This window comes from Lolium rigidum, chromosome 3 (genome assembly GCF_022539505.1).
Source record: "Lolium rigidum isolate FL_2022 chromosome 3, APGP_CSIRO_Lrig_0.1, whole genome shotgun sequence".
NCBI classification, from domain to species: domain Eukaryota; kingdom Viridiplantae; phylum Streptophyta; class Magnoliopsida; order Poales; family Poaceae; genus Lolium; species Lolium rigidum.
This window is the reverse complement of record NC_061510.1, coordinates 36,187,626-36,206,324: the sequence shown is the minus strand read 5'-3', so window position 1 is coordinate 36,206,324 and position 18,699 is coordinate 36,187,626. Positions and strand designations below refer to the sequence as shown.

At 50.1% G+C, this 18,699-nt stretch overlaps 1 pseudogene; it reads right to left on the bottom strand.

Moving 5' to 3' along the window:
* Positions 1 to 798: 798 nt before the first annotated feature.
* Positions 799 to 8,821, bottom strand: LOC124694665 (annotated as a pseudogene).
* Positions 8,822 to 18,699: the final 9,878 nt, after the last annotated feature.

The following is an 18,699-nucleotide window of genomic DNA, read 5'->3' as shown; positions in this document are numbered from 1 at the left end:
ATGGCAGGGGTGTGCTACTTCCAATTTAAACGGAGCGGGGAAACCTTAGTCGGTGTCCAAAATACTCCGCATATATCGGGATATCTCTTCGAGCGTAGTAACGATGTAAAGTAGAGGTATGTATGGTGGCCTTATGGCGAAAGGTCGTCGAGAGACAACTGGCGCCACAATATTTTTTTGAATAGGTTTGAATACCTCGTTGGAGCACAACCTACTCCATTCAAATGAGTGTGAGTGATTATACACCCCATGTGGGCCCTTTTATAGGCTAACGGTTCTTGACAAATGACCAAGGTTACCGTTGTTTTGGTAGTTGGGAGAGATAGTGAAGATAATCATTGATACACTAGTCCATGGTGGACTAGGGAGAGACCTGATGGGTGTGAACAAATGGCTCCGAAGCTCCATGGAGCTCTTTATTTTGAAAAAAATCGAAAATAATAGTTTAAAGTTTCAAAAAAACCTAAAAAATATTTTGTAGGTAATAAACTATATATACTATATAGGCGTGCAAAATTCTATGTATTTCGGTCTGCACAAGAATGACAAAATCTCACAAATTTTGAAGTTTTAAAATGTGTATTGTTCACTGTTCTCAGATCCACACTTTATCATTTTCGTATAGTCTAGAATACATAGTATTTTGCATGGGTTCTGTATACATCATTGGCTACCTACGGTATTCTTTTCAGAATTGTTCAAATTTTTAAAATATGTTTTTTTAAATCAAAATAGCAACATGGCGCTCTTCCGCCATTTTGAGTTTCCGAAGACCTTCTTTGCACAGGTATTCCTGTCTTAACTTTGTCGCCTAGTGTAGGTGCTGCAGCTGCCGGTGATGGTGCTGCTGACCGGCCTGAACGCCATCATCCCGAGCCGCCTCACCTTGTTCGTATCGCCGCCCCCTGACGACCATGCCAGCGTTCAGGTCCTCCGCCGACAGCTCACCTTCCAGGTACCGGACGATCTGATCACATTCCATCGGAAGCAAGTATGTTACTGATTGTGGTAAGTCGTGGCATATGAAAACTAGAAACTGCGCGCGTGGATCTTGAGTTAGTCTTTTTTTTTTTGAGGGAATAGCTGCGTTTATTATTAAGCCCCAGGTATGTCCTGTGCTAACACATCCACAATACAATCTGAAGGAAATAAAAACCAAGTTTTACAGAGTTCTAAATCGCAGCTTTCCTTCGCTAATCTGTGAGCAACCGAATTGGCTGTTCTTCGTACCCACTTGACCACATGGCCATCCAACTCCTTGAGCTCTCGTTTTAACTCTTCGATGACAAAGCTTTGCACTGATCTGTCCATCTCCGGCTCATTCAGCTTTCGGACCACGTTCACACAGTTCAACTCCACACAGTTCAACTCCAGCACCACTTCCTTCAGCTTCAGTTGCTTGACCAACTCCATGGCGCGCTTACAGGCAAGGAGCTCCGCCGCTTCAGGGTTAGGCAAAGAGGGGAAAAAATGGCAAGCTCCAGCCAAGAAGCGTCCATCGTGGTCACGAACAACCACTCCTCCACCACCCTTCTCTGATGCCTTGTGCCAAGCTCCATCCGTATTGACCTTTATCCACCCCGTCTCCGGCGAGGACCAGCGTTCCTTAGTCACCGCGACTTTGATTGGTTTTTGCACCTGCACGTTATGCCACTCCTCCAACAGGCAAGTCGCCCGTTTCACAATGGACTCCGGCTCCTCAATCTTCTTGCCATCGCGAGCATCGTTCCTGGCCAGCCAAGAATGGTACAAGATCATAAGAGTAATATCCATCTCTGAATCTTTCACCGTCGCAAGCCATTCTAGCATCCAATTCATGAGATTACGGTAGTTGTGGACATCGTTTGGAGGAGAGGCGTCTAGGGCACCAGAGAGGAGACAGGCGTGGTGCCAGATTTGTTGCGCATGGTTGCACTGCCAGAATCGGTGAAAAGCCGTCTCTTCCCGCCCACATGCCACACAAAATACTCCTCCTTTTATCCGTCTTCTCTGTAGCTCCGCCCCCAACGCCAGCCCATTCCTCATCAGCCTCCACACATGCACCTTAACTTTACCCGGGATATTTGCGCCCCATAGTTTGAGCCATCCTCTGTGAGCTTCGACTGTCGATGAACTCTCGATTCGTCCCTGTTTCTCTCGCATAATCTGCATCTGCAAGTGATAGGCAGACTTGACCGAGAACCGCCCATTATTGGTGAAGTTCCATGCAGGCACGTCTTGTTTCGTTGGACCACCGATTATGATATTTTTGATATCAGCCACATCAAAATCGAAGAAGACCTGATTCAGCCGTGCTTCATCCCACCCAGTACCCTCCAGGTCCATCAGGTCCGACACTTTCCTGACCATATTTGCTGGGCTGTTTGGTCTACGACCCAGTGGTCGCGGCGACCCGGCTCTTGGGATCCAATTGCTCTGCCATACATCCACCTGTGATCCGTCTCCAATGCGCCAGATTAACCCTCTCTTAAGCAGGTCCCGGCCATGCAATATGCTTCTCCAGGTGAATGAGCCCTGCCCAGGGCAGCCTGCATGAATTAGATCAGTATGTTTGAAGTAACGGGCCTTGAGGACTCGCGCACACAGCGAAGAAGGGACAGTGAGAATCCTCCACGCCTGTTTCGCAAGCAGCGCCAAGTTGAATGCTTCAAAATTTCTAAAGCCCATGCCGCCCGAGCGTTTTGGCTGACACATTTTGTCCCAAGAGATCCAGTGCACCTTGCGCGACCCATCAGCGTCTCCCCACCAGAAGTTGGATGAAATGGAACCCAGCTTCTTACACTGGGTTTTATTGAATTTGAAACAACTCATGGGGTAGGTCGGTGTAGCTTGTAAAATCGACTTCACCAGAATCTCCTTACCTTTCTTTGATAGCCCTTGCCCTTTCCAGCCATGCACCTTAAGCCCCGACCTTTCAGTGATATATTGAAAGCAGCCATCCTTTGATCGTCCTACAACTGTTGGTAACCCCAGATACCTCTCACTGAGGGCTTCCGTATCAACTGCCAGGACTTGTTTTGCCATTTCCTTAGTGCCTCGAGCACACCCATCTCCAAAAAAGATTGATGACTTTTGGAGATTAACCTTTTGGCCAGATGCCGCCTCATAATCCTCAAGGACTCTTTTCAGTGCGTTCATGCTTTCCAACGATGCTTCAAGAAATACAATGCTATCATCAGCGAAAAGAAGATGGGTTATATGAGGCCCATCCATACCAAATTGAATGCCCTTCAGCATATTGTCGTCTTGTGCTTTCTTGAGCAGCGAAGAAAAACCCTCCACACAGAAAAGAAACAAATAAGGAGAGAGAGGATCGCCCTGTCGTAGGCCTCTCGAGGGGGTGAAAGGCTCTGACAGGCCTCCATTCAGCCGGACAGAGAATCTGACCGAGCTTAAGCATCTCAACACCATATCCACCCATGCTCGAGCAAACCCCATCTTAATTAGAATGTGCTCCAAAAAAATCCATTCCACCCTATCATACGCCTTCATCATATCGAGCTTCACCGCACACAACGGCTTCTTCTTCCTCCTTGTTCTTATAGAGTGAACACACTCATAGGCGATGAAAACATTATCCGTGATAAGCCTCCCTGGGACAAAGGCACTTTGCTCCTCGGCAATCAGGAAAGGAAGAATGACTTTTAACCTGTTGGTCATGACCTTAGAGGCGATCTTGTATAGCACGTTACAAAGATTTATGGGCCGAAACTGAGCCAGCAGCTCCGGGGAATTAACTTTAGGAATGAGAACAATCACTGTGTCATTAAAATCCGCCGGGATGGCGCCGCCATTCAGAAACTCCTTCACCGCCCCCACATACCTCATCTTTTAACAACGGCCAGTGCCGTTGATAAAACAAGGCCGGTAGTCCATCCGGCCCAGGCGATTTCGTTGGGCCCATCTGGAAAAGCGCCCGCTCAATCTCTTCATTCGAAAAAGGCACACCAATTTCAAATTCATCTCCTCGCTGACCGAAGTCTGAACCTGATCTAGGATGACATGCATATTATGGGCTCCCTCAGATCGGTACAGATTATTGTAAAAAGTACGGGCCAGTGCTCGCATTTCCACATCCGTAGTTAAGCGTCGTCCTTCCGAGTCCCGCAAGGCCTTGATAGTGTTCTTCCTTCTCCTGTGAGAGGCGCGGTTTTGAAAGTACCGAGTGTTCCTGTCACCCGCCTGTAACCAATTAACTCGAGACCGCTGCCTGAACATGATTTCTTCCCTTTCAAAATGTTCATGCAAATCTCTCTCAATCACCCGGACCTCCTGTGAGTCCCCGGAAACCAGAGCACAATATCTCCTTAAGCCTCCTAATCTCCTTCTGAACTGACCCGAAGACAATTCGCCTCCATGATTTTATGCTACCTGAGACACGTTTTAACCTGTTCCAACAGCCACCCAAGCCTGCATCTCCCCTGGATCTTGAGTTAGTCGGAGATGTAGCACGAACCTGGGCCATCCGCGGGCGAGACCTCACGGTTTGGCGAACAGCAGCGACGGCACACATGACGAGCCGCGCCATGTCGTACACGTCGTAGTTGGTCTCCAGCCTCGGGTCGACCAGCTCATCGTAGTTTTCCTCCTCCAGGGCCTTTTTCAGCAAGGGCTTGGTCTGTTCAACACAGAAGATATGAATCTATTAATCACTAGTCGTTGCATTTGTAGCTGGAAATATGCATGGGGTATTCCCTAGTTGGAATAAACATGATGGACTAAGGTAGTATTATAGCTAGCTAGTGGCTGTGATTGTTCACACGCACTAAGATAATGCCAGGAAATAGTAATTTGTAGCTGCAATATATACTAGCCAGTTGTAGTCATTGTTGCATAATTTAATTTGTACAATTGCCCGAAAACGAGTTAATTTTAAGGGGACGCAACCATGGGAATCAGTGAATGATGCAAATATTTTCCTGCAAAACATTCAGGTGATGGTTCAGAGCTTCATCGCTGACAGACTCACCCAAGAAACCAATGTCTGAGGCTGGTGATCTGAAGATGTCATGATAGGTTTGTTTCCGGTGATGAGCTCCAGAAGCATTACGCCGAAGGAGAAGACGTGGGACCGGTGTGTGACTGTGCCGGTGGCAACATATTCCGGAGCCAGATATCTGGAGACATGCATTGATTCACGTACAAGCGAGGTGCTACCTGGTACTTAATTTGTTGTGGGGGGATGGGTGTGAACAATTATCTTACCCAAGAGTTTCCATTATGTGCGTTTCAGCATCACTCGCCTGTTCCATTTCCTGGCATATTGCTAGCCCAAAACCTGCAACCTGCACGTACGTACCAGAAAGGAAGCATGCCGGCCGTAGTCTGAAAACGACTGAACCAGGCGACGCCACAATGTTTACCTTGGGCTCGTAGTTGTAATCAAGGAGAATGTTGGCTGCCCTGATGCCACGATGGATAATCTTAGGGTGACCTGAGATCGAACACATCAATTTAATCCCACAAAATTCTACTGTAGTAGTAGTAGTACGATGGATGGACAGTCTCCACACCCCAAATTCGTATTAGAAATGGATGAACTGAGGCAATCTGTAAGAGCTGACATTTGTCGTGCAAATACGCGAGGCCCTTGGCACAACCTACCGCGATCTTCCACCGCCGCGGCCAATCTAGCGCTGGACTGGTGCTCCCTGAAACCATTGCCAGACTCTCATGTTGAGACCATCAGGTCGAGCAGAGCAGTTGCAAGAGCATTGGCCATTGGGGGGCACGTACGGTGATGCAGGTGGGAGTGGAGGGTGTTGTTGGGGACGTAGTCGTAGACGAGGAGGCGCAGCTCGGCGTGGATGCAGAAGCCAAGGAGGGAGACGAGATTCTTGTGGCGCACGCGGCTGACGATGTGCACCTCGGCGAGGAACTCGCGGACCTGCCCGCAGCCGGCGGCCCGTAGCTTCTTAGTGGCTACCTCCTGCCCGCGCACGGTGCCCTTGTACACGTGCCCGGACCCTCCCTGCCCCACCAGGTTCGCCTCCGAGAACCCGCCCGCCCCCGCCGCTAGCTCTTTGTACCCGAACGTCATGGCCGGCAGCGGGGAACCGGCCGTGCCCCCACCCTCCTGCCACGACTGCATCAGCGGCGGCGGCGTCGTCTGCTGCCCCCGGTCGTTGAAATCCGCTGGCACAAGAACTGAGCACGAAACGATCGGTCAGCTCATCCACGACACATTCAGAAAATTTTAATTTTCACATGTTGGCATCGCAGAAAAAGTCGCAAAAATGGCGTCGTTATGTATGGTCGTATGAACATGTACGCACCTGCGGTACTCGGGCTCATCAGCGCCCTACGGCGACGGCGCCGCTTGGAAACGAGGCAGAAGATCAGCACGGCCGCGAGGCCGAGCAAGACCACCGCGCCGACGACGGCCACGGCCACGCCCACTGCAGTGCTTGATGAAGAAGACTTGCCCGATGTGGACGGCACCGCGCCCCATGACTGCGGCGGCGGAGGCGGATACAGCGATGCCCAAGTCGGCACGTCGTGCGACGGGGGCAGCGGCGAGAATGGCACATCAGGCGGCGGGACAGATGAGTCTGGCACGTTCGCCGGGGCACGCAGGGACGCTGGCGGCGGCCTGCGCGGAGGAGGTGACGGCGTCACCGGTGTTGGCGTTGACCTTGGTGGAGGTGGGGTCGTGGGGACGGAGACGACATGGTGGTGCGTCGTGCAAGTGCCTAACGTTAAACTCTGGGCACGGCTAGGAGCGAGTAGCTACGACTATTAAGTGCGAAGACATATGTATGAGCTGGATGGTTTTGCTTTGCTTAATTTGGCCGCGTAGAATTCTTCTCTTCGCTACGCTTGCCGGGTTCAAGAGACAGCCAGAGGAAACACCATACGGATTCTTGGCTGGTGTAAAAAAAGAGAGGCTATTTTCTCTTTCTTCTTCAACTATCCACTAGTCAGGGTTTGTTACATAAGATTGAGCGTGCCAAATTCGAAGGGTTTCATCAATCATGGAGCCTCGATATATTTCGTCAAACTTCTCAAAATTTCGATTTCCACTAAACCCACATTGTAATTAAGAAACCGAGGGAGTGCACAGCTAGTATCCTTCCTACATCTATGTATATAATTCCTCCGTTCCTATTGATAAGACTTAATTTTTAGAGTACTTAGGGACGCCGTCGCGTTCCTGAAGATGCCGCCTTGTGCCAGTTGGGTTTGTGGGTTGGTGTTGTTTCAGGTGGCAGGTGACCAGGTGTCATTGCCGTGGGAGCGGTGGTGGTGTTGCTGAGCTCTAGGGTCTGGCCCCTTCAATCCTTTTGGATGCTCCCTGTTCTTCCTCTACACTCGCTCGGGTGCGATGTTAAGGGACGACAGGAGCATGGTGCTTCTCCCTTGCACGCGATGCTCCGAGGCTATGCTCTATCGCCATTGATCTCCTACGTGGTACCTTCTCTTCAACGTCCTTGCCCTGCAGCTTCATCTCTTCGTGACTGGTTTTGTGGTCGGTGGCAAGGTTTCTCGTGGTGCGTTCGAAGCAGCGATTGGGTGGGCTCTGTTGCTGGTCCCTTGTCTGCTTTGCATGAGCACGTCTCCATTGATGGCAGTACGGTGTCGTTCGAGTCTAGGCGAGGGGTAGGGGTCCCTCTCCATCCATGAAAGAGAACGAACAGTCGACGACTCACCCTCTTGGATCAACTGTGAAATCTGCCACTCGATGTCGGTGATCCCACCCCAAGATTTCCCTTTTTCCCTCCAGGGTGCTTTACAGGCTTCAGCTAGTTTCATGCTTATCTTTTGTTTGCTGATGTTTATGTGAGTTGTAAGCTGTTCTTCATCACTTTTTGTACCCTGGCCATGTGGTTTTATTAATTTAAAGCTGGACACTTTGTGCCTTATGATTTTTTTAAAAAAGTTCGATGCTGCAACTACTGTTGTGTAACAAATGGTCATGTTTTCTGCTGAATATTTGCAGGCTCACATGCATGCTGTAGTATACACGACATCCCTGAAAAATTCATAATTTTTAAAAGCTTTGAAAACATAAAATCTTATAAGAGACTTAAAAAAAACGGTGTTTGCACTGTTGTTGAAATTGAACCGGGGGTTTGCAATCTCTTTGCTTTTTTTTTTTTGGTTCAAGCAATCTCTTTGCTGCGGCGCAACTTCTCTGACCTGCCTTCACCAAGTCAGAGAGCCATAGTGCCCTAACTTGGCACGTGAGCCGTTGGATAGAAAATGGATGGAAGGATCTAGGGGCTGTAGATAGTACTGTAGCGAGGTACTGTTACGATGGTACTGTAGCAATCGCTCCTGTAGGGTACTGTGTGCAGGATACTGTAGCTGCACTGTAGCGTAAGATCTGGAGTGTTCATTTTATATCCAACGGTTAAGAAGCAGCCCAAGTTAGAGGCACTGTAGCTTCTCTGACTTGGCTTAACCAGGTCAGAGAATCCGGAGGGAAAATGATTGTTCTCCCCCGGGGGATTTCACGCTTTGCAACCTCCTGGTGATTAGCCGTCGGATGAGGAGCATCGGGCGGACAGGGACGACACATGAGACAGCTCCACGTGCGTGGGCCCCATATCTTCTCCTTTCTTCTTCCTATCCCTTTCCCAACATTATCCTCCCGCCGCACCTACCTTTTCCTATGAGATCTCGTCGCCGGCCATTTCCCCGCAGCTCCCGCGCGGATGCCCTCGACCTCGCCGGTCGTCGGCGCTACCTCAACCACGCAGCCGGATCCTGTGCTCCAGTAGCTTGGTGCCATGGCTCTTGGCCGCAAATCTCGTCCGCCGGCCGACGCGCCATGAATCCCCGCCGCCGCGTGCCATGAATCCCCGCCGCCGTGCGCCATGGCTCCCCGCCGACGCGCCCGACCTCGCCGTCCTCTGATCCGCGCCTCAACCTCGTCATCCTCCGGGCAACCTATCCTCTTCGCGCCAACCTCCGGGAGCTCGCCTGGCCGCCGACGTCCATCTCCGTGAATATGCCCGCGCCGCCATACTCCTCCCTCAACCTCCACCTCCGTCCAGCCATCCTCCTCAACCTTCTCGTTGGCCATAGGTGAGCAGAGGTGCTGCCAAGGTAGGGGTTGCTGGTGCTACAAGCACCTACATGCGCCAGCCCCGGACACCTCCGAGAATTGCTGGCGGCGGTTCAGTGTGTTGCTACCTTGGACGCATGTCGTTGCTAGGGGCGAAGGCCGGCTTTGCTACTTTGGAGGTGGGCGCTGCTACCGGTGGAGAGCGGGGTTGCTACCTTATGCCATCGGTGTTGCTCCCGGCGGTGGTCGGTCCTGCTACAGTAGTCATTCAACATTGCTGTCGGTGGAGGGTGTCTTCTGCTACCGAGGGAGTTGCAACATAGGGGTGGGGGACGAGGTTTCCGTCGAAGCCCCGACGAGGTCTCTGGTCTGTGGATTTTTAGCATAGAATTTTTTTGCTGCAACTTTTTTGTGATTTTGCTACAATTACATAATACCTTTGCTACCGGGTTTCCGGCGAGGTCTCCGACGATGTCTTCAGCGATATCGATTTTGCTACAATAGCACATTTTTTTGCTGCGAGCTCTCCGGCGAGTCTCCGGTGCGATCTCCGGCGAGTCTCCGGTGAGATCTCCGGCGAGCAGAGTCTTTTTTTTTCTTTCATAAACGAACCGTTTTTTGCTACACTGAAGCAAAATCGGAATTTTTTTTGCTACCCGGCAGCAAAAAAGACACGTGTCAGCACCTGAACCCGGGGGCTGGGAAATCAAATCCCCCGGGGGACGCCCAGCACTGTCCAATCCGGAGCGCTTTGCTGAGGCTCATCGAATAGCAAATCTTATTGCCAAGGCCCATGACACTGTTGCTCTTGTGTGTGGGTGGTCGGTTATATTCGGCCCAAGTGCAATACCGACTTCCTCCACTTCCGTCTCTGCTCCATTCCTGCCGCTGCCTCCGGGAAAACATATATACCGATCAGGTCGGTGGCTACTGGCGACCGCACACTCCCCGCGCTGGTGTGGGCCTGGTCCAGGTAGGCCTTTTCCATTTTTTCTATCTTTTCTCTTTTCTCTTTTCTCTTTTCTGTTTTCTGTTTTCTTTTCTTTTTCTGTTTCCTTTTTCTGTTTTTCTTTTCTGTTTTTAGTTTTGATTATATATACTTTTTAGATTTGCAAATTTTGTAATTTTAAAAATTGTTCAAATTGAGAAAATGTTTAAATCTAAAAAACCGTTCAAATTTGAAAACCGTTCGAACGTGAAAAATGTTCAAATTTAGAAAATATAAATATTTAAAACAAACTTATCTAAAAAATCATTTTTTAAAAAAATCAAATTTAAAATATGTTCATATTCGAAAATTTTCAAATTTCGAACAAAAATCCAAAATCTGAAAAATGTTCAATCTCAAAAAGGTTCAAGTTCGAAAATTGTTCAAATTTTGAAAAAACATCAAAAATCTGAAAAATATTCAAGTTCAAAAAATGTTCAAATTTTGAAAATATTTAAATTTCAGAAAAAACTAGAATTTCAAAATTCACATTTTAAAAATCAGGTTTAAAAAGAATCAGCTTTTGAAAAATGTAAAAAGAAAAATAGAACAGAAAAAACAAAAAAGCAAATAAATAAATAAAATAAAAGGAGTGGAAATGTTGGGCCGGCCCAACAACCCGTCTGGGGGTGTGCGGCGTCTGGTCCGCGCCGACCAGGTCGGCGTACAGCACCCCCCGCCGCCGCCGTCTCCCCTCACCGGATGGAGCTCGACAGAGCTGTGAAGGCCTCTGAGGCGGGAAACACCTTCCCCGGCATCATGCAGGCGCACGCGAAGGGCGCTGTCGAGATGCCGCGGTTCGAGCCCCTGATGCCGAGCGAGATGGGCGGCGGGAGGCCCCAGTTTCGGAAGGTGTCGGTGCCGAGCCATCGGTTCGCGCCGCTGAAGAAGGCGTGGGAGGAGATATACACCCCCGTCTACCAGCAAATGAAGGTCGATATCCGCATGAACGTCAAGGTAACCATCACGTCCTCACGTTGTTGTTTTTTTTTTCGAGAACTCGCAGGAGATCTGTGTGTCATTTCATTATGCTTGAGGATAAAAAGAGTTTTACACGCCCAACGGGCTCCACCCCGCCACACCGGTGGCCGAGACCTAGCTTACACCTCTAGATAACCCACGCCTGCTTGCGAGCCAGAGGTTCCATTCCTCAACGGCCCTGTCAAGCACTACACCTGCCGGTGAAACTACTCCCCCGAACACCCGCGCATTGCGCTCAACCCAGAGAGCCCGCGGGACAAGCATGATCGCAGAGTTGGCCCTCTTGGCATCCCGCCGTACCAGCCGGTCGGATACGCCAGGCCACCAGATGGGGAGCGAGCTGTCGGCGGATGGTGCTGGAAGATCTAGCCCAGCGCGTCGGTAGAAGCCAGTCCAAATCGCATGCGAGGAAGTGCATTGCAGCGAGATGTGGTCTGCCGTTTCATCGATGGTACCGCAGAGCGGGCACATCACGTGAGACGGTAGACCTCGCCTCAGACGGCGATTAGTTGTCCAGCACCTGCGATGGAGCGACAACCAAACGTGAAACCTGTGCTTGAAGGGGGCGAAGGAGTGCCAGACATGGGCTGCACCGTGGTGCCGTGGAAGAAGGCACGGTATGCCGACCTCACGGAGAACACTCCATCCGCCGTCCACTTCCACCTGAAAGTATCCTCCCCGACTCCAAGGCGCACCGAGGCGACCGCACTCTAGAGCTTGAGGTATTGCACCACGGCCTCGACAGTGAGCTCTCCAGTGATGTCAAGCGCCCAGGCGTTGAGTGGCACCGCATCTCTGACAGTGCGCCGCTTGATGCAGCTAGGTCGAACCAACCGCAACACGGCCGGAGCGATCACCGCAACCGAGAGGCCATGGAGCCACGGGTCCTCCCAAAAACTGAGCATAGCACCCGAGCCGACCGTGATGTCAACGGAGGCGTAGAAGAGGGCTGCTGCATCCTGGTTGACTTCGAACAGGAGGCCCGACCATGCTCTATCAGAGGCCGAACGCTGGAGCCAAATCCAGCGGGCACGGAGGGCAGCATGCATCCAGCGCAGGTTAGGGAGGTCGAGCCCTCCCAATTCCTTCAGAGCGCACACCGCATCCCACGCAACGAGTCAGTTACCTCCGTTAGCCTCGTTCTTGCCCGCCCACAGGAAACCACGCCGCAGCTTGTCCACGACATGCAAGAACCACGGGTCCACATCAAGCGCCATGAGCTGATAAACCACCGAAGCCGCCATGACAACCCTGACGTAGGCCACTCGCCCTTCTCTAGACATGAGCCGGGCCTTCCAAAAGACCATCTTGTTTGCCAGTTTGTCGAGGACAGGCTGCAATTCCGCTTTGGTGGGTTTGCGCAAGGACAACGGGAGCCCCAGGTATGGCATGGGGAGGGAGCTGAAAGGGCATGCAAGAGTGGGAGCCACTGCCGCCCTAGTGTCCTCATCGCAGCGGATAGGGGCAGCCAAGCTCTTCAGGTAGTTGACCTCCAAGCCAGAGGCATCCTCGAAGCATCGCATAATCTCCTTAAAAGCCCGCAGCTCACCCTGGTCAGGTCTAGCGAACACCACAATATCGTCCGCATAGAGAGAGACTCGGTGTTTCAGCCCAAAAGCACCCAGGTATACCAGCACATTGGCCCTCTCGGCCGCACGGAACATGGCATCAAGGACATCCATGACGAGAACAAACAGCAGGGGAGAGGGGATCACCCTGCTGTAGCCCTCGCCCGTGGAGGAAAGCCGGGCTTGCAGCGCCATTAACTAGGACCTGTGTCGTAGCAGAGCGCGGCAGCATGAGCAGCCACCTAATCCACCTTGCGCCGAAGACACGCTGCCGCAGCACACTCAGTAGGAAAGACCAGGACACGCTGTCAAAGGCGCGGGCCACATCTAGCTTGAGGAGCAGGGCAGGGACCTTCCTCCGGTGGAGCAACCTAGCGGACTGCTGGACCAAGACAAAGTTGTCTTGGATGCATCTGCCTCGGATGAAGGCGCTTTGGTTGCGCCCAACCAGCTCCGCCATCCTAGGAGCAAGCCGTAAAGCCATGATCTTGGCTATGAGCTTGGCGAAGCTGTGGACGAGGCTGATCGGGCGGAAATCCTTCAAGTCCACCGCACCATCCCGCTTAGGGATAAGCGTGATCAGCGCAGAGTTGAGCTCCCCCAGGCCCTGGTCTCTTCCGAGCGACACCTCCGTCACAGCAGCCATCACGTCCGCCTTGATGGTAGGCCAACAAGCCAGGAAGAACTCCCAAGACAAACCGTCAGGGCCAGGCGACTTGTTGGCGGGCATAGACTTGACCGCGTTCCAGACTTCCTCCTCAGAGAAGAGAACCTCCAAGGCCACCAGATCCACCGGGGCGAGGCCCATGCTCTCCAGGTCCAGGTCATGGACCCTGGGTCTGGCCCGGCCCAGCAAGCGTTGGAAAAACCCCGCAGCTAGGCCGGCCTGGTCCACCGCCATGATATCTCCGTCGCGCAGCGAGGCAATGTGGTTCCTCCGCTGCCGCTTGGAGGCTTGGATGCGGAAGAACTGCGCGGATGCATCCACCGTCGAGGGCACCCACAATACGTGCCCGCTGCCTGGCAATGGTGCGGTCCAAGGACGCGAGCCCGAGGACGCGGCGTTTGAGGCCACGTCGGAGAGCCATCTCCGGAGCTTCGAGGGTGCGATGGTCCTGAGCACGATCAAGCTGGTGAATAACCTCATTCGCGACGAGGATTTGGTCACGGATATTGCCCACCCTCCATGCGCTCCACCGCTGCAAGTCCCTGGCCACCCGCCGAAGCTTGAGGTCGAGACGGCGCAGCAGATCAGCGTGGACAACAATTGCCCACCCCAAGACTTGGCGACGGCCTCCTGGAACCCATCAAGCTTGACCCAAAAGCTCTCGAAAGTGAAGCACCGCTTGCAGCGAATGTCAACCGCGGTCGACATAAGGAGCGGCGCGTGGTCAGAGAGCGACGAGGACAGCGCCGAGAGGCTGGCCGTGGGGTGCAACGCGTCCCAGTCTAGCGAGGAGAACCACCTGTCCAACCGCTCTAGCGTAGGAGGGTCGCGGCCATTGCTCCACGTGTACCGGCGTCCCAAGAGGTTTGCTTCTCGGAGCTCGAGGTGGTTGACAAAGCGACGGAACATGGACATGCGGCGGCGGTTGATGTTAGCGTTGTTTTTGTCACGCATGTCCAGGATCATTTTGAAATCACCCGCCACCGCCCATGGCCCAGCCAAGGATCCACGTAACATGCGGAGCTCGTCTAGGAAGGTAGCCCGCAAATCATCCACAGTGGGGCCATATACCGTCGTTAACCACCAGGGCTGGCCCCCCTCCTGGGAGAGGAGGATACAGACGGAGAAGCGATGTATCCTTTGGGCGAGGACAGATACTACCTGCGACTTCCAAGCGATGATAACACCACCCGCCGAACCAACAGATGGCAAGTAAGCAAACCCGTCGAAACCGGGTCCAAAAGAAAAATGCAGTCGATGAAATGGCAATAGTATAATATGTCCAGTTTTCCAGAAAATGTCATTACCTACAAGGGTGAAGATGGAATTTGTTCAAGAGCCGATGGGTTGGATAAATATTTATCATGTTTTCAACTGCACATGTCAAATTCAGTACTCCCTCCGACCCTAAATACTTGTCACAGATTTAGGAAAAATGTAGTATAAAAATGTGTCTAGATTTACTGAACCTGCGGCCTGAGTGAGTAGTATGATTGGGCTAGTTTCCTGAAAATTTCATTATTGGCACAGAATAGTAATCTCAATCCATTGTGTAATAGCGAGTAACACACAAAATGGTTCTAATCGTTGATCATCTGATGTATTTTTACCTGTTTAGTGATGGAAGTTTCTGACTTCTGCATGTGTCCCAAGGCCCAAGACAATCGTAGTTCACAGTACTAGCACAGGTTCTTGCACATAGATATATAGAATAGTTATTTGATCTTTATTGGTAGAGTGAATTTCACTTTTTACCCCGTAATTCTGCAGTTGTGATACTAATTGCCCCGTTGGATAAAAAAATAATCTAGATTATGCAGTTTAGAATATTTGGACCCTCGATTTCTGGTGCGTATTCATTGGGCAAGCTATGAGGTGATTGCCTACTTTCAAAAATATCAGTACGGGGACGGGGAATGAAACAATTGGATAAGAGAAGTCTGGACATAATCGTAGATGAGGGCCTCCGATATTTACACATTTTGTCGCACCACATCGACGAAATATGCTGGTCCTATCTAACAAAAACAAAACAAAAATGCTAAATTGGGGTAAAACCATGTTTAAAAACTCCTAGGTGAGATATTTTTATAAAAGTTGCACGGTAATATGTGTCACAAATGCGCAACTATACGGTAAAAAGTGGAATTCACTCTTATAGATATCGTAGGTTAATATGACTATAGCTAAAATTAAAATTCCACTTTCTTTCTTGATAGTTTGGCCTACTGGTTTAGTTGGTATATCTGGACTCCTGAGCTCAATCGATATCCCAGAATTTTTCCGGGTCGCTAAAATCTTTTGATGTAAAGCTATCTCCTTTCAAGTGAAGTGTAAACCCATCAAAATACCCTCTTGTATCTCAGGCCAGAAGGGTGCACTACAGGAATGGGGCTATATGCCGAGGGCCGGGAACCCTCGGCGTAGCATGCTTTGGCCCTCGGCGTAGGCTATGCCGAGGGTCGCCCTCGGCATAGCTCCTCGGCGTGTAAGTCCCTCGGCAAAGGCACTATCGCCGTCGGCGTAGCCCGGCCCTCGGCGTAGCACGCTACGCCGACGGCAAAACCCTCGGCATAGACTTTTAAAAAATTCAAATTTTCCGTTTCCAAAAAAATTAAAAAAAAATTCAAAAAAATATATTTTTGTCTATATGCCGACGGCAAAACCCTAGGCATAGACATTTAAAAAATTTAAAATTTTAATTGCTTTTACATAATTTTTTCTTTTTTTACTTGTTTATCTTTCACCCAATACACTTTTAATTCTAACTGCACTTAATCTTATGTCAAATTACAATCATGGTTAAACTCCCAATCGGTCACCCATCCTCACACTACTCTAGCCTCAGCACGCTTAACTTCTTGGTTCCTCACCCATCCTCACACTACTCTAGCCTCAGCACGCTTAACTTCTTGGTTCCATTCGGATGAGCTTCCATTATAGAATTGACACCTCTTGCTGATAATAATAGCATATCAACCCTATTAACCCTTGAACCGGGATGCACACTTCTTTATTTTTGAATCCCAAACAATTACTTAAGTAGACAACAATGAATATATATAAGTAATAATAATATTGAATTCAAATAAAAATAAAATGATTTTATTTTTTGGTCTTTTTTCTATTTAATATTGAATAATTAATATCTTTAAATCGGAAAATCAAAATTCCACAAATAATATGTCTAAATCGATCAGAAAAATGAGAGGAATCTAAATATAACATACATATCATCATTTGAACCTAAAAATTAGAGGAATCCAAATATGACGCCCAATTTGCCATGTGGCCAAAACAACCCCCTCGCGAGATGCGAAATGGCCGTATCGGGCGGGCTGGTGCACCGTTCGCCAACACGCTAAACGGACAAAAATTAGCACATAAAGTGATGTGTTATAGACATAAAAACATTTTTTGCGGAATTTATTGAGCGACGGAAAGTGTACCCCTAGTTCAAATCCGGTAAGTTTCCAGCGGATTCGGCGGGACACCGCAGGAAGCTGCATGGATTCCCAGATAGCTAGCGCGCACATATGGCATGTGATATGTGGTGCGAAGGCGGTGTCCTACCACTACGCGGAGGTCTCGCGCAATACTAAAATACGCCCCATGTAGCTGCTTCACAAAATTGTCATTTGGCCAAAACGGGCCCCCACGGAGATGCGGTATGTCCGTACCGGGCGCGCTGGTGCACCCGTTTACCATCACGCTAAACGGACAAAAATTGGCACATAAACTGATATGTCATAGACCTAAAAACATTTTTTGCGGAATTTATTGAGCGACGGAAAGTGTAGCCCTAGTTCAAATCCGATCACTTTCCAGCGGATTCGGCGGGACACCGCAGGAAGCCGCATGGATTCCCAGATAGTTAGCGCGCACATATGGCATGTGATATGTGGTGCGAAGGAGGTGTCCTACCACTACGCAGAGGTCTCGCGCAATACTAAAATGCGCCTTATGTAGTTTCTTCACAAAAAAAACCCGTTTTGGCACCCCGAAAATGAAAAAACCATCGCCCATGGGTCGGATTGGAAATCCGCTCCCGGGGCCTTGCTTCCCATCCCAGGGACCACGCACGTGCCAAATATGGCCTCGTTCCGACAAACTATGCGGTGTCACGGGCCGTTTCCTACTCATTTGCCCTAAAAGCCATAGAACTCCGGACGTGATAGCTCTGTTTATGAAGGGTTTTCCAAAATAATTGCCGTATCCTAATTCCGACTTTTGGAGTGGTTACTAGGACACATAAAATGACGCCATGCGGCTCCGCGGGATTTTCTGACTTTGTTTAAATTGTTATTTGGCCAAAAGGGGCCCCCACGGAGATGCGGTATGGCCGTACCGGGCGCGCTGGTGCACCCATTTACCATCACGCTAAACGGACAAAAATTAGCACATAAACTGATATGTCATAGACCTAAAAACAATTTTTGCGGAATTTATTGAGCGAAGGAAAGTGTAGCCCTAGTTCAAATCCGGTCACTTTCCAGCGGATTCGGCGGGACACCGCAGGAAGCCGCATGGATTCCCAGATAGCTAGCGCGCACATATGGCATGTGATATGGGTTGCGAAGGCGGTGTCCTACCACTACGCAGAGGTCTCGCGCAATACTAAAATACGCCCCATGTAGTTCCTTCATAAAAAAAACCTGTTTTGGCACCCCGAAAATGAAAAAACCATCGCCCATGGGTCGGATTGGAAATTCGCTCCCGGGGCCTTGCTTCCCATCCCAGGGACCACGCACGTGCCAAATATGGTCTCGTTCCGACAAACTATGCGGTGTCACGGGCCGTTTCCTACTCCTTGCCCTAAAAGCCATAGAAATCCGGACTTGATAGCCACGTTCGTGAAGGGTTTTCCAAAATAATTTTCGTATCCCAATTCCATCTTTTGGAGTGGTTACTAGGACACATAAAATGATGTCATGCGGCTCCGCGAGATTTTCTGACTTCGTTTAAATTGCCATCTGGCTAAAACGGGAACCTGAGAACATATAAAAAAGTGATTGAATTGTTTCTATGTTAACATGTTATTCTACATGATTCAAATATGCATGATTTTGACATAAACGGATAGAGGATGTTTTTGTGAACATTTTGATACCTCATACACATTTTTCTGACATCCTATGAATTAGTTATGATTTTTACAAAATTAGACAAATTTGAAAAATAGCCTACGCCGAGGGTGGCCGTCGGCGTAGCCCTGTCTACGCCTAGGGCCAAAGATATGCCGAGGGCTGCCCTCGGCGTAGAGGTCGCTACGCCGACGGCCACATTTCGCCGAGTGTTGAAAGGGCAGGCTGGCCTGGCCGGGCCATACGCCGACGGCCCCGACTTTTGGCCGTCGGCGTATAGCCTGGCCCTCGGCATAGCCTCCCATTCCTGTAGTGAGCTCAAAACAAAGCAAGACACACCGGACATGAGCAACCTCCAGAAATGCACGGACTTTGTACAGGCTTTTCTGCTGGGATTCGAC